Source organism: Panthera pardus, unplaced genomic scaffold (assembly GCF_024362965.1).
Source record: "Panthera pardus isolate Hobbes unplaced genomic scaffold, ASM2436296v1 HiC_scaffold_7, whole genome shotgun sequence".
NCBI classification, from domain to species: domain Eukaryota; kingdom Metazoa; phylum Chordata; class Mammalia; order Carnivora; family Felidae; genus Panthera; species Panthera pardus.
This window is the reverse complement of record NW_026527002.1, coordinates 12,765,491-12,777,784: the sequence shown is the minus strand read 5'-3', so window position 1 is coordinate 12,777,784 and position 12,294 is coordinate 12,765,491. Positions and strand designations below refer to the sequence as shown.

The following is a 12,294-nucleotide window of genomic DNA, read 5'->3' as shown; positions in this document are numbered from 1 at the left end:
CATAGTGTGGAATTACCTGCTTTGTAATTATGGCAGAAAAAAAAAAATGTATCCTTAGCCTTCCTTGAGTAATCACTCATTATTCTCAACTTGGATTTAAAAGAGTTGTATTGCTAGTAATGAAATCATGAGTGTGTCTGTAATATAAACACTATGGAGGGATTTCATATATTCATTCTGTGATTTTCTTGTGTAGATTGATTTCAAGTTTACGTATTTTTTTACTGAAGTAGAGTTGACACACAATGTTAACAATAATTTCAGGTGTAGCAGAAACAGACCCATAATTACAGAGAACAAACTGGTGGTTACCAGAGGAGAGAATGGGCAAAATGGAAGAAGGGGACTGGGAGATACAAGCTTCCAGTTATGGAATGAATATCTCACAGGAATAGAAGGTACATCATAGGGGATAGAGTCAGTGGTGTTGTAATAGTGTTGTATGGTGACAGGTAGTAGCTACACTTGTGGTGAGCATAAGTTCAAAAAGAATTCCAAAGTCTCTTGCAAAATATCTTAGGATGTGTGTGTGTGTGTGTGTGTGTGTGTGTGTTAATTTAAACTCAAGCTGGTTAACATATAGGGTAATCTTGTCTACAGGAGTAGAACCCAATGGTTTATCCCTTATATATAACACCCAGTGCTTATCCCAGAAAGTGCCCTCCTTAATGCTCATCACCCATTTAACCCATCCCCCACCCACCTCCCCTCCAGCAACCGAATCTTTTTGTTTAAAGACATGACTTCTGGGAAAATGGAAAGGACTTTGCTAGCCAACCAGGAAAGATGAGGCAATGAATACAAAGTTGGAGGAGCTTCGAACCACATAACGTTCTTTGCACCGGGAGTGCCACTTGGTGCACAGTGGGTGATGGGATTCTGGTGTGGAGCAGAGTGAAAGGGATGTGTGTCTGCAGTAACTTATCTTAAAGAGGTCAGGAGAGAACTAGGGATATTCCTCAATTTCTTCACTCTTCCCAAAGTAAAAAACGTACTTTGTAAAATCTGTATTTTTAATCAACTTTATTGAGATATAACTTACATTCAATAAAATACACTCATTATAAGCATACAAAGAGTTTAGAAAACGCATTTATGTTTATCTACATGCACAAACAAGACTTGAACATTTCTAGCACCCCGAAGTTCCTTGTGGCTCTTGCAATCCATACCCTCCTACCCCACTGATCTGTTTTCTGTTATTATGGATTCGATTGCAAATTAAATTTAAATACTGAATGAGAAATAAGTAAGTTGTACAAAGTCAGTTCTGCTGAAGGGTGGTGGAAATGTCTTGCCACTCATTTAGGAAACCAATTCTGATGTTCTGAAATCACCGTAGGGGCACCTGGGTGGCTCAGTCAGTTAAGCGTCTGACTCTTGGTTTCAGCTCAGGTCAAGATCTTACAATTTGTGAGTTCGAGCCTCACGTTGGACTCTATGCTGCCAGCGCGAAGCCTGATTGGAATTCTCTCTCTCCCTCTCTCCTTCTGCCCCTTCCACACTCGCTATCTCTCTCAAAATACAATAAAATCGCCCTCATAAACATGCCTTTTTGAATACACTCTGTATCAGTGCTACTATTCTAAGCACCAACCCCCACAGTGTTACTACTCCATTTCAAGGTGCATATAGCATTTGTAATCAGAGGCTTCAAAACTTTTATAGCAGTTTGAGAGCACCATGTCATCTAACGGCATGATCATTTTTCCTAGATGTTTAATTTTACTGGATTTTATGTGAGTATTGGTCAACAATAGGGTGGGAACTTGGAAATAAAAGCTGGTACTTCCCCAGACAAGCAGAGAAGGGCTGCACACGCGCACCCTGAATCCGCCCCCACCTTCAAGAGTTTAGTTGTCCTTCTGTTCTTTGCCTCGTGGCTTTTAGGCTTTAAAAAGATACGCACTGAAGCTAGCACAGGAAATGTATGAGTATTTGTCAAGATGTTTTTAAATACATATATAGAGAAAGACATCCTAAGGAACTCATCTGGACTTAAACCAAAACAAGTGTCTAAGTAGGAAAAAACGTCCCTCATAAAAAAAGATTAAAAAGCCGAGGAAATTGCTGCTGCCCATTAGTTGATTTAAGCTAATGGTGTAAGTAGCCATTAGTTCAACTAATGGTAATGGACCTTCTGATGAGTGATTTAGTGAAAGTGTCCCAGATGCTTCCATTCTGCAAAAGGCTCAGAAGAGGTTCAAAAAAAAGGGTTTATTTTCTGAATTAATGGTGAACAGATCTTTGAAGCAAAAGCAAAAATAAAGATACTCTTTAACGACGATAAATAATAAATAATTCTTAAAATCTCTAATATGCTGTGTCTTATAAAATGATTTACTAACAATAATATTGGCAAGTGCGTATAGCGTGTATTATATGCCAGGCACAGCGTAAAATATTGGACATGTATTATTTCATCTAACCTTCGTATCAATTCTATGAGGTAACCACCATTATCACCTTTGTACATGAGAAGAAACTGAAAATAAAGAGATGCAGTGACTTGGCCAGCATCACACAAGTAATTAGTGGCCAAGCTGAGTGTTAAGCCAGGTGAAGTGGCATTTCTGTGTTTGCTGTCTTTGCTGTTAAGAAGCTTAACCTTCACCACAGAAGCCATTAAATGAGGGAGCTGGGGTGGGGGGGGGGGGGAGGGAAGGTAAATCAATGCTCTATCTGAGGCATTTTCATACAAGCTTGTTATATAATTTAATAAGTTAAGGCATTAAGCATTAACATCTTTTCCTTTCCTAGGATATTTTCCCAGTGGCTTTTGCCAATCATGCTGGGATTATATAATGCCTTAACAATCAACTGAAAATTTGAAGAAAAAAACAGACCCCCAACCAATTGGCTTTTTAATTGGGTTAAACAACTATTAAATACTTAAATAATCATCTGCTTTGAGTGCTATTAAGTCATGGTCTACTTTGAGAATGGCACAAAGTCCAATCCCCCCCCAAAAAAAGTTTCATATGAGACTTCTGGTAGAGCATGGTACCAGTTCAATGATTGAAATGTTTCTCTTATTTTACACCTGTCTAAATCCAAGCAACACGTGCCCTCTATGCATGCGTTAGAAGGACATCTGGTTTATGTCTCACCACATTAATATAAAATGACTGTGAGTTTTGGTCATATTACAGAAATTCTGTGACTTGAATTTTGAGTCTCAAAGATTTTGAGGGAGTGGAGAACATTGGAAGGATTCCGTTTTTTCATGATATTTCCACTAAAATAGGACCGATTGCTTCTGCAAATGACCTAAGTGAGACGTTTAGCTTCTTGACATTGTATATATATGCGTATTCATTTTCTATCCATCAAAGACTAGACTCAAAAGTATCATTCAGATATATCACCCACCAAGAAAGTAAATCTCCACAGAGTTTTCCATAATGACAAATGCCTCCCATGCAAATTCCCATCTGGATTTCCCTTAAAGTTAAAGCAATCAGTTGGTAAAAGAAAAATATGAAACTATGTCACCCTTCTGAGGTTAATGCACAGGCTAATGTGTAAGTCCTTTTATATCTACCACAAATATAGTAGAGATGCAAATTTTGAATTAGAAAGTAAACGTGCAGGTTAAAAAAAGATAAACTGAAAAGTGCATTTAGTTCATTTAAAGAGCATCATTAGACATGTACCATATACTGTAATAAAAGTATATCATTGTTTTCCACAAAAAGATTTTCTATTTGAAAAATGGCAGAGCATAAAATGCAAATTTCAAAACATTTATCCCTGAAAGCATGATACATGTCCCTGGCGAAGGCGACAGAAGAATTTCTGTACGTCAAATTAGTGACAGATTAGTTCCATAAACATTTTAATCCTCTGACAAGATTGCTCCTAGTTACATACACCAAAAGAAGTGAAAGCAGGCATTCAAACAGAAATTTGTGCAGTGTTCATAACAGCAGTACTTACAATAGCCAAAAGGTAGAAGCAATCCAAATGCCCATAGATGATGAATGGATAAACAAAAGTGGTATATCCCCGTAATGGAATATTATTCGGTTGTAAGAAGGAATGAAATACTGATACATGTTACAACCTGAATGCACCTTGAAAAAAATCATGTGGAATGGAAGCAACCAGTCACAAAAGGTCATCTATTGAATAACTGCATTTCTCTGAAGTGTCCAGAATAGGAAAATCTATAGAGATAAAAGTTCCATGGTTACCAGAGCCTGGGAGAAAGAGTATATGGAGAGTGGTGATTAATGGATATGAGGTTTCTATTGGGGCTGATGAAAATGTTCTGATATTAGGTAGTGGTGATCACTGCACAAATCTTTAATATATCATATATTACATATACTAAATATGAATAAAGTAATACACAAATTTTATACTTTAAGTAGGTGAATTTGATGGTGTGTGAAATATATGTAAATAAAGCTATTATTTAAAATGTGGCACACAGGGGCGCCTGGGTGGCTCAGTCAGTTAAGCACCTGACTTCAGCTCAAGTCATAATCTCACTGTTCGTGAGTTCGAGCTGTCAGCGCAGACCTTGCTTTGGATCCTCTGTCTCCCCCTCTTTCTGCCCCTCCTCTGCTCATGTGCGCTCTCTCTCTCTCTCTCTCTCTCTCTCTCAGATAAACATTTTTTAAAAAAACAACAAAAAATAAAGTGTAGCATACATAAATATTTCCACCTGATTCTTTATAATCCTTATATTCTTGAATAACCTATATCCCTCTTTACCGCCATATGTTTGCATCCCTCCCGCAAAGGAGCAGAGAAGTTTAAACTACCGTATCTTCAAAGAAAGCATTGTAACATCCTAACATGAAAGCATTAACCATATAACCATCCCGATGCATCAGGTGTGTAATAGTTTGCCAGTTAAGGGCTCTCCATTCTTCTGAATAGGTGGTCTACAGCTCCAAGTCACCCAAGAAAGAGGTCCTCAAAGGAGAGCTCAAAAACCATCGACTGAAGAGACAGATGTAAAATGCAGGAGTCCTGACTTCCTAATGTGTTTTATACCTCCAGGGATATTGAAAGAGAGGCTTTACTTTTACCCTCAGCAATTTAAACGACCTTCTTAAGGTACGGTCTCCATAGAAACCTCAACTTCACACTCTGCTCTCAGCCTCTGTGCCTTGGAAGAATATCCTCTTAGACACATGCTAATGTTGTCCATGGGATGAATGGCTTTTCATACGTTGTGAAAAAATTCTTGAGTCACAGCAAACTCTTTATTCCTGTTCTCAAGACACAAGTTTTAAAAGAAAACTTTTAATTTGAGCAGTAAAGAATCTGTATATTTTCTGAGCGGGAAAGATTTGTTTTGTTTTGTTTTCTAATTAAAACTATGAACATCTAAGCATCAGCACAGTGTGGTTGGTACTTAGGTGTCAGAGTATCAGAGTTATAATCCTCATTATCGTTAGAAAAAAACTCAGCAGAGGCTCTCAAACCTCCTCAGCCTCAGTTTTCTGTCTTGTGAAACTGAGGAATTGAACTTGAAGTTTTCTTAGATTCTTCATCCATTAAATATTTTATGTCCCTGCAAATTAAAAAAAAAAAAAAAACTCAAATTCTGGACCATTCTGGCACTAGAGTGTAATATCCCAGTGTTAAATGGACCAGAGCACTGGAACAAGGCCTTGCCTACATAAGACTTCTATCCGTGTCATCAGGACTGCAAAGGTCTGGTTGTATGGAATATGTCAGGCTTCTCCCGAAGTTTCTCTTCCATCCATAAGGGTCGAGACAGACGACACACACCTCCTCTTCAGCAGAGATTACAAGTGGAAAAGGGCTCTTCTCCTGTAGACCTCCTAGCCCTTATCAGGGATAGAGAGCTCCTGAAATGCACTGTTCTATCACTAACACACACTCTGCCATGATTCTGGATAACCAAACTCATTATGCCTTTTTTTCCCTCCTCGCTAGTCAACACTAAAAGCCCTAGACTTCCTGTCATTCCTTATCCATCTTCCAGTCCCCAGCCCTGTCAGACCACATGGTCCCTTCTCTTTTTCCTTTTCCTGACCTCTCTCCACCTCTAACTCCAGAAGCCCTTCCACTGTGCCCTTCAAAGCTCATCATCCATTATTAGCAAAGTCCTGCATGTTGTCAGCCTCCTTCCTAAATGTTCCTTTCACCTTCTTTGTAGAACAAAAGCCCGGATCTCATGAAGGTACTACTTCCCCGAAACACTTTCAGGAAACACTTTCTCCTACAATCCTTGTACTGTTCAACTTGGAGATGGGGTAGATACCTTTCTTCTTCCTCCTTTCCACTTTTAGTCCATTCTCCTTCTCTTTTCTCCGAAACCTGCCAGCTTTGAAGATCATGGCATAAAAGGATAACACTTGTAACTCCTCATTTTTGCTGTCACTGCTGGACCCTTCTGTACCCTACACATCTCAGTGACTCCACTTCCTGCATCACTATCATCCTCCCTTAGGATTGAGATCCTCTCCTGACTTAATTCTCGGAAATTTCCATTTACAACCCCCTGGTCTCTCAGCCTTTTGATCTTCCGGCCACAGCGACCACACCCACCCACTGGGTCGCATCCAGTCCCTCCCATGGTGATATCCTAGGTCTGTCTTTACCAATAACTACAGAACGGGACAGCGGGTTCTGCTCAGCCCTCAGTCTGCAGCCCCCATTAAATGAGAATTGAGCAACTCTGGTCATCAGTAAAAACCTTACAGCAACACCAGGGAATAAATGCCCGGGAACTTGCAGACACTAATCTGGCCAAACGACTTCTACTTGAAAAGTAAAAGATGGAGGGCCTTTTTGTTCCACATGAAGGAGCCCACGTGAAAATGAATATCAATGCCTATTTGTATTATTTACACCACTGTTCTCTTAAGGTAATAAAATACATGGACTCTGCAGTATCTACCCACATTTTCCACAGGGTCACTTAAAGAAATCAGCAACCAAAAATAAGTAAGTAAATAAACAAATAAGGCAGAAAGAATACGAGATCCCAATGTAAACAAATAAAAATAAATAAAGGTTGCAGCTTCCCTAGTAAAGTCAACTCCAGAACATTGTGCTTTAGATTTACTGTTGTAAACAGTCTATATGGCATTGACTTAGTGTGCTACCCTGAGGTAAAGTTATGATTTTTTTTTAGCTTAGTTTAATTTCAATTCTGAATGCAAGTCATTATCAAAATGCAAGGGATTTCGTTTACCCAGGCAAAAGAGCACTATTCACTAATTACAGACTTAATGTTAAATTAGATCCTCTTTCTCTGCAGCAGCAAAGTAATCAGATGAGAATCCCTTGCCTCTATTAAACATTTACATTAGAACTGCCTCGTTACTCCAGGATTTGTTTGGGTAGCACTATCAGAGGTTCGGAAAGGCTGTGGAAAACGCTCTTGCTCTTTCATAGGAGATAGGTACCCACTTAGGGCAATCCTGACGTCACAGCAGGGTACGTGAGTGCACGGGTAGATCAAGAAACGTACCAGGTGCTTCTCAATGTAATTCAGCACAGTGGATCATCTGAGCACCCGTAATGAAGGTGTTTATTCTCCATCTGCCTCAGGAAAATATTGCAAAGGGCGTTCAGTAATCTTTGATACATCCACAATTAACTGTTATGGAAACAGAAGGTTATTTAAATTATTATAATCTGAGTTTTAATCTCACTTTAAGAAGCAAGAAATCCACTTAGCTTTCCATCGTGCCCGCTGACAGTACATTTTCTAAGACTTCTTTATACAACACGAGGCATGAGATTTGAGAGACTATGAGGTTTTTTGCTTGCTTTAAACCCTGGTGGTTCACAGTTGAGTGGGTGGCACCCTGCCAGCCATTTCTGCTTAACAAAGGAGTGAACATAGCCCGGCTCTGTTTTCTGTATTCCATCCCATGCGGGCATACTTGAAGGGGTAATTGTGGGCCAGACAAGCGACAGATGGCATGTTTGCACCAATGAGATGTGCTCGTGCAGGAGGCTCCTTCCTCACAGTCAGACCCAGGAAATGGGTCACGGCTCCATCTACATATGAGATTGCTCCAGGAGTACAGACAGACGTAGGGCACCGTTGCTCAGATGGACTGGCTTGGCATTAACTCTGAGTTTGGCAAAGGTCAGGGATGACCCACATTTGACTTACCATAGTTCTGAGTAATCACTGGACATTTCCTTTCTCTAGGAGATGTCCCATAACCTTATTAAAACTATTTCCCACTGGAACCAAGAACACCCAGCACTGAGTTTTCTGTTGTTTGAAGTCAGATTACTCCTGAAAAAAGAAAAATTAAGTTGATTTCTGGAAGGATGAAATCCTCCCTTACAAATAGTTTTGGGGGAAATCTGAGAATGGAATCCTGCTTTGCTTCCAACTCCCCCGACTGTTTTGTTGGCTTTCTACTACAATCCCTCCCATCCTCCGACCTGCTGTATCTCTTCCCTTCCTACCCGACCTGCATACTATTCTCCCGATTTTATAGGTAAGAAAGAAAAATTCCTTAAAGACAGCAACTGGTATTAGTTACCATCATATCCCCAGTATCTAGCACAATGCCAATAATATAATAGATGCCTAATAAATGCCTATTGAATACATTTTGAAAGGCTTATAGGATGATGAGAAAATAAGAATTAGGACTGTCTGTGTGGCATAATGTATATCCCCAAAAGAGAGAAGGCATGTTTAGACAAAAACTCCATGTGTTAGATTGTTCTAATGATGGTCCCCAATGAATCATACTTCTTCCATGACCATACTCCTTTGCGACATCGTTGTAGCTGCTCTTCCTGTCAAAAGGTAGAGTCTATTTCTCCGTCACCCCCTCCTTGAATCTGGCTTTGTAAGTTTTTGACCAATAGAGCATAAGGTAAGATACGTTCTGTCAATTACGAAGTGGAGTCCTTAAAACATTTGGCAAATTCTGATCCTGCTTTCTTGGAAGACTGAAGCCAATACATTGGGAAGAATCTGGGTGTAGCCTATTAGGGCACGAGCGGCCATATGGAAGAGAACCAAGCCGCCCTAGTCAACAGCCATCGCCACTGCCAGACATGTGAGTGAGGCCCCAGTCAAGCCACTCATAATCAGAAAAAGAACCACCTATGTTGCACAGCAGCAAAATCATGAGAAATAATCAGTGGTGCCCTCCTGGGAGTCAGTTGTCCAGCAACAGATCGCTGAAAGGCTCCGTGCTGGCCAGGCTGTAAGTACCTCTCCTCCCACCACCAATGCTTGAAACCTGTGCTGCTCTCTCACAAGACTACAACTACTCTCTAGGGGCGCCTGGGTGGCTCAGTCGGTTAAGCGTCCGACCTCGGCTCAGGTCATGATCTCACGGTTTGTGAGTTGGAGCCCTGTGTTCTGCTCTGTGAGGACGGCTTGGAGCCTGGAGCCTGCTTCAGGCTCTGTGTCTCCCTCTGTCTCTGTTCCTCCCCCGTTTGCACTCTGTCTCTCTCTCTCTCTCTCAAAAATAAATAAAGATTAAAGACTACAGCTACTCTCTCAGGCTCAGGGTATTTCCCAGGCTTCCCCAGCCAGCCACTGCTCAGAAGCCACTTCCTTTAATCCATTTTCCTAAGCGTCTATATCTTTGCCTCATACCTGGATCTTCCCTTTTTTCTAGCTCCCTCTGACAAATACGTTGGTTGGGTGGTCTATTTGATTTTCATTTGAAATTCTTCCCCATGAACCTACTAGTTTGTTCACCCACCCTGGGTTGATGCAGTACAGCCCACAGAGGACCAACCGTCTTCACATCCACCCATTTCTCATTGAATCTGACCAGATTCCTAGGACACACAATGCCCAGGACTACTGCTTCTTTGGACCAGTAGTTCAACTTGGGATATTTTAAAGAAAAAACAAATGTGGAAAATGATAATTCACATAATGGAAAAATATTATGGAACATTATCTTGAACACAAAGCTATTCCCTCTCTCTGTATTCCATTGGGGTTTTACTATTTGTAGTAAGTTCTTAGACTTAATATCCGCAAAGTCTCTACAGTGACTTCCAGGAAGCTCTTAACCAATCCATTTCATTGTTATTTATTATCCCAGGAGTATCCGTGTCTGTTTACTTGGTTTTGTGTGCTCTTTGCAAGGTGAATGTCCTTTCACCTGGGTCTAGAGTCTTCTTCTGTGGGCACAATCTTTTCTCATTAATTTTCTATATACTTTGGAAATATTAGTCATTTCAAGTTCTTTTTTAGTGGGAACTTTCATTATCTGGTTGGGGTCCCAGATAAAAATGACAATGAAACCCTTCCAGAATTCCAAAGTTCCAGAGTTAGTGTGACCACTAACCTGCTCCAGGGGGCTGCTGTCACGTGGGGTTCTGTTTCTCAGTCATGATCACTGCACCTGCAGAGTTAACCACTGTGCCCATGGCAGTCTGCCATGGCAAACGGCAGCAGATATCACTCTTCTGCTCTTCCCTGGCCACCAGCTTCCTCTCCAGGCCATGGGCTCCCTCCTGAATATTCACCTGCAAACAAGATCAAGATTTAGGCTCTGAACTGAACATTAGCCTTTCCATTTAGTCTTACCTATTGACTGCCACTCTCCAGAAGTGACAGAGGCTGAAAGCTTTCTTAGAAAAAAAAAAAAAAAAGTGAGGCACTCAGCGGCAATGATCTTCCTTTAGAGACATCATACCTCTGTGTCAACAACAAAGGACAGGGCATGGCTCAATGTCCACCAAATTTAAGTGCATCTGGTAGAGTGCATATTGCTTTTTAATTTAAATTTTAACATTTTACATCATAACGTTAATGTAAAATAATTCTTAGGAAGGCACTAGCAAGGATATGCCACAGGGATGGTTCAAGTATAACCTTATATTTACTTGGCTCTAGAATTTTGGTGTTCTGTGAAAAGAGTATTTCTGATCATTTTAAAATGAGGGCCACATAGGGGCACCTGGGTGGCTCGGCCAGTTGAGTGTCCGACTTCAGCTCAGGTCTGATCTCGCAGCTCATGAGTTCGAGCCCTACATTGGGCTGTCTGCTCTCAGTGCAGAGCCCGCTTCGGGTCCTCTGTCTCCCTCTCTCTCTGCCCCTTCCCTTCTCCCTCTCCTCCTCTCCCCCCCCCCCCCCGCCACCTCCCTTCCCCTTTCCCCTGCGCGCTCTACCAAAAATAAATAAATATTACCCAAAAAATATTTGTTTCATAAATAAATAAATAAAATGAGAGCCACATAGAAGAGGAATAGGTGGGAGAAAATGAAAAGAGCAGTTTCTGCCCTTCTCACCATCCCAAGACCAAACCAGAGGAAGATGCCATGATCTGTAGCCTGTCTGATGCCCACATTTGATCAGACCTCCTATAAAGAGGGGACACTGAGAACAATGTACCAGAGAAAGTGCAGCAAAAAGTCCCACCTAAACAGACAGACACGGAACATCTGTCCCCAGAGCAAGGGCTCCCATCCTCAGGGATTTTGACATTTGCTGGGGAACCAAGGGTGTGGTAGAGTGAAAACTGCATGCATTTTAGATCTGACAGATTTGGAGGCCTAATCCAGACTTTGCTGCTATCTCACTTCCAATTCGGGGCCCTGTCCTCATATTTACAATGTTGCCTTGCAGTGTGTTGTGAGAATGAGGATAAAAATGTAAGTAAAGTATGAAATACGGGAGATGTTATTGCATCTATAAATAATACTATGAACTAATCAGGTTGCAGTGAATGTAATTCACAAAACTAAGATACATCCTTTAATGATTTCTCTATAGCTTTTTTTTTTTTTTTTAGTTCTTTCAGGCTGCTGGGATATTTTTCTACCATACCTGCTTACCCAGCTTAGTTTATCAAAAAAGAAGTAGCCCAAACAAACTACACCATTATGTCACTCCAAAGCCCACTTCCATGAAAAAGCACCTGAATTCCTTGTTCTCCAAGATTCTGCTTGGTTCACAATAGTGCCACAAGGACCCCAAGCCTCCATACCCAGGGTCCACAACTGGTCCTAAAGATGCATTAAGGACCAGACTATTCTGTGCTAAAACTACACCCAGGGATCACTATGACCCCAGATTCTGAAGACTATTCCAGAGCCTTCCCGAATGTCTGCAGCTGAAATCGTAACAATGGCATTAACAACCACCACTGCATACTGAGTGCTATGTGTCAGGCATTGTAAACGTTCTATGTTCACCGTCAACTCTTATCCTCATAATAACTTATGAAGTATTATTACCCTCATTTTACAGACAGATCATTTAAGGCTTAGACGGGTTAAACCACCCAAGATCACACGACTGGATAGCGTTAGAGCCAGGATTCAAATCCAGGCCTTTCATGCACATTATATGTGTGT

General features: G+C 40.9%; 2 long non-coding RNA genes across 3 annotated transcripts in view; one reads left to right on the top strand and one right to left on the bottom strand.

Annotated features, from left to right (window-relative positions):
* LOC109250257 (uncharacterized) overlaps nt 1–12,294 on the top strand; it is a 129,234-nt gene that overhangs the window by 112,018 nt on the left and 4,922 nt on the right. The gene's annotated exons all lie outside the window — the stretch shown is intronic.
* Nucleotides 7,286–12,294, bottom strand: part of LOC109250259 (uncharacterized) — a 39,180-nt gene continuing 34,171 nt past the window's right edge. Inside the window, exons 2-4 of the long non-coding RNA XR_002072952.2 lie at nt 10,338–10,461; nt 8,117–8,245; nt 7,286–7,591 (exon numbers count right to left, since the gene is read on the bottom strand). This is a non-coding gene — a long non-coding RNA (uncharacterized LOC109250259). The remainder of the gene's footprint in view (nt 7,592–8,116; nt 8,246–10,337; nt 10,462–12,294) is intronic.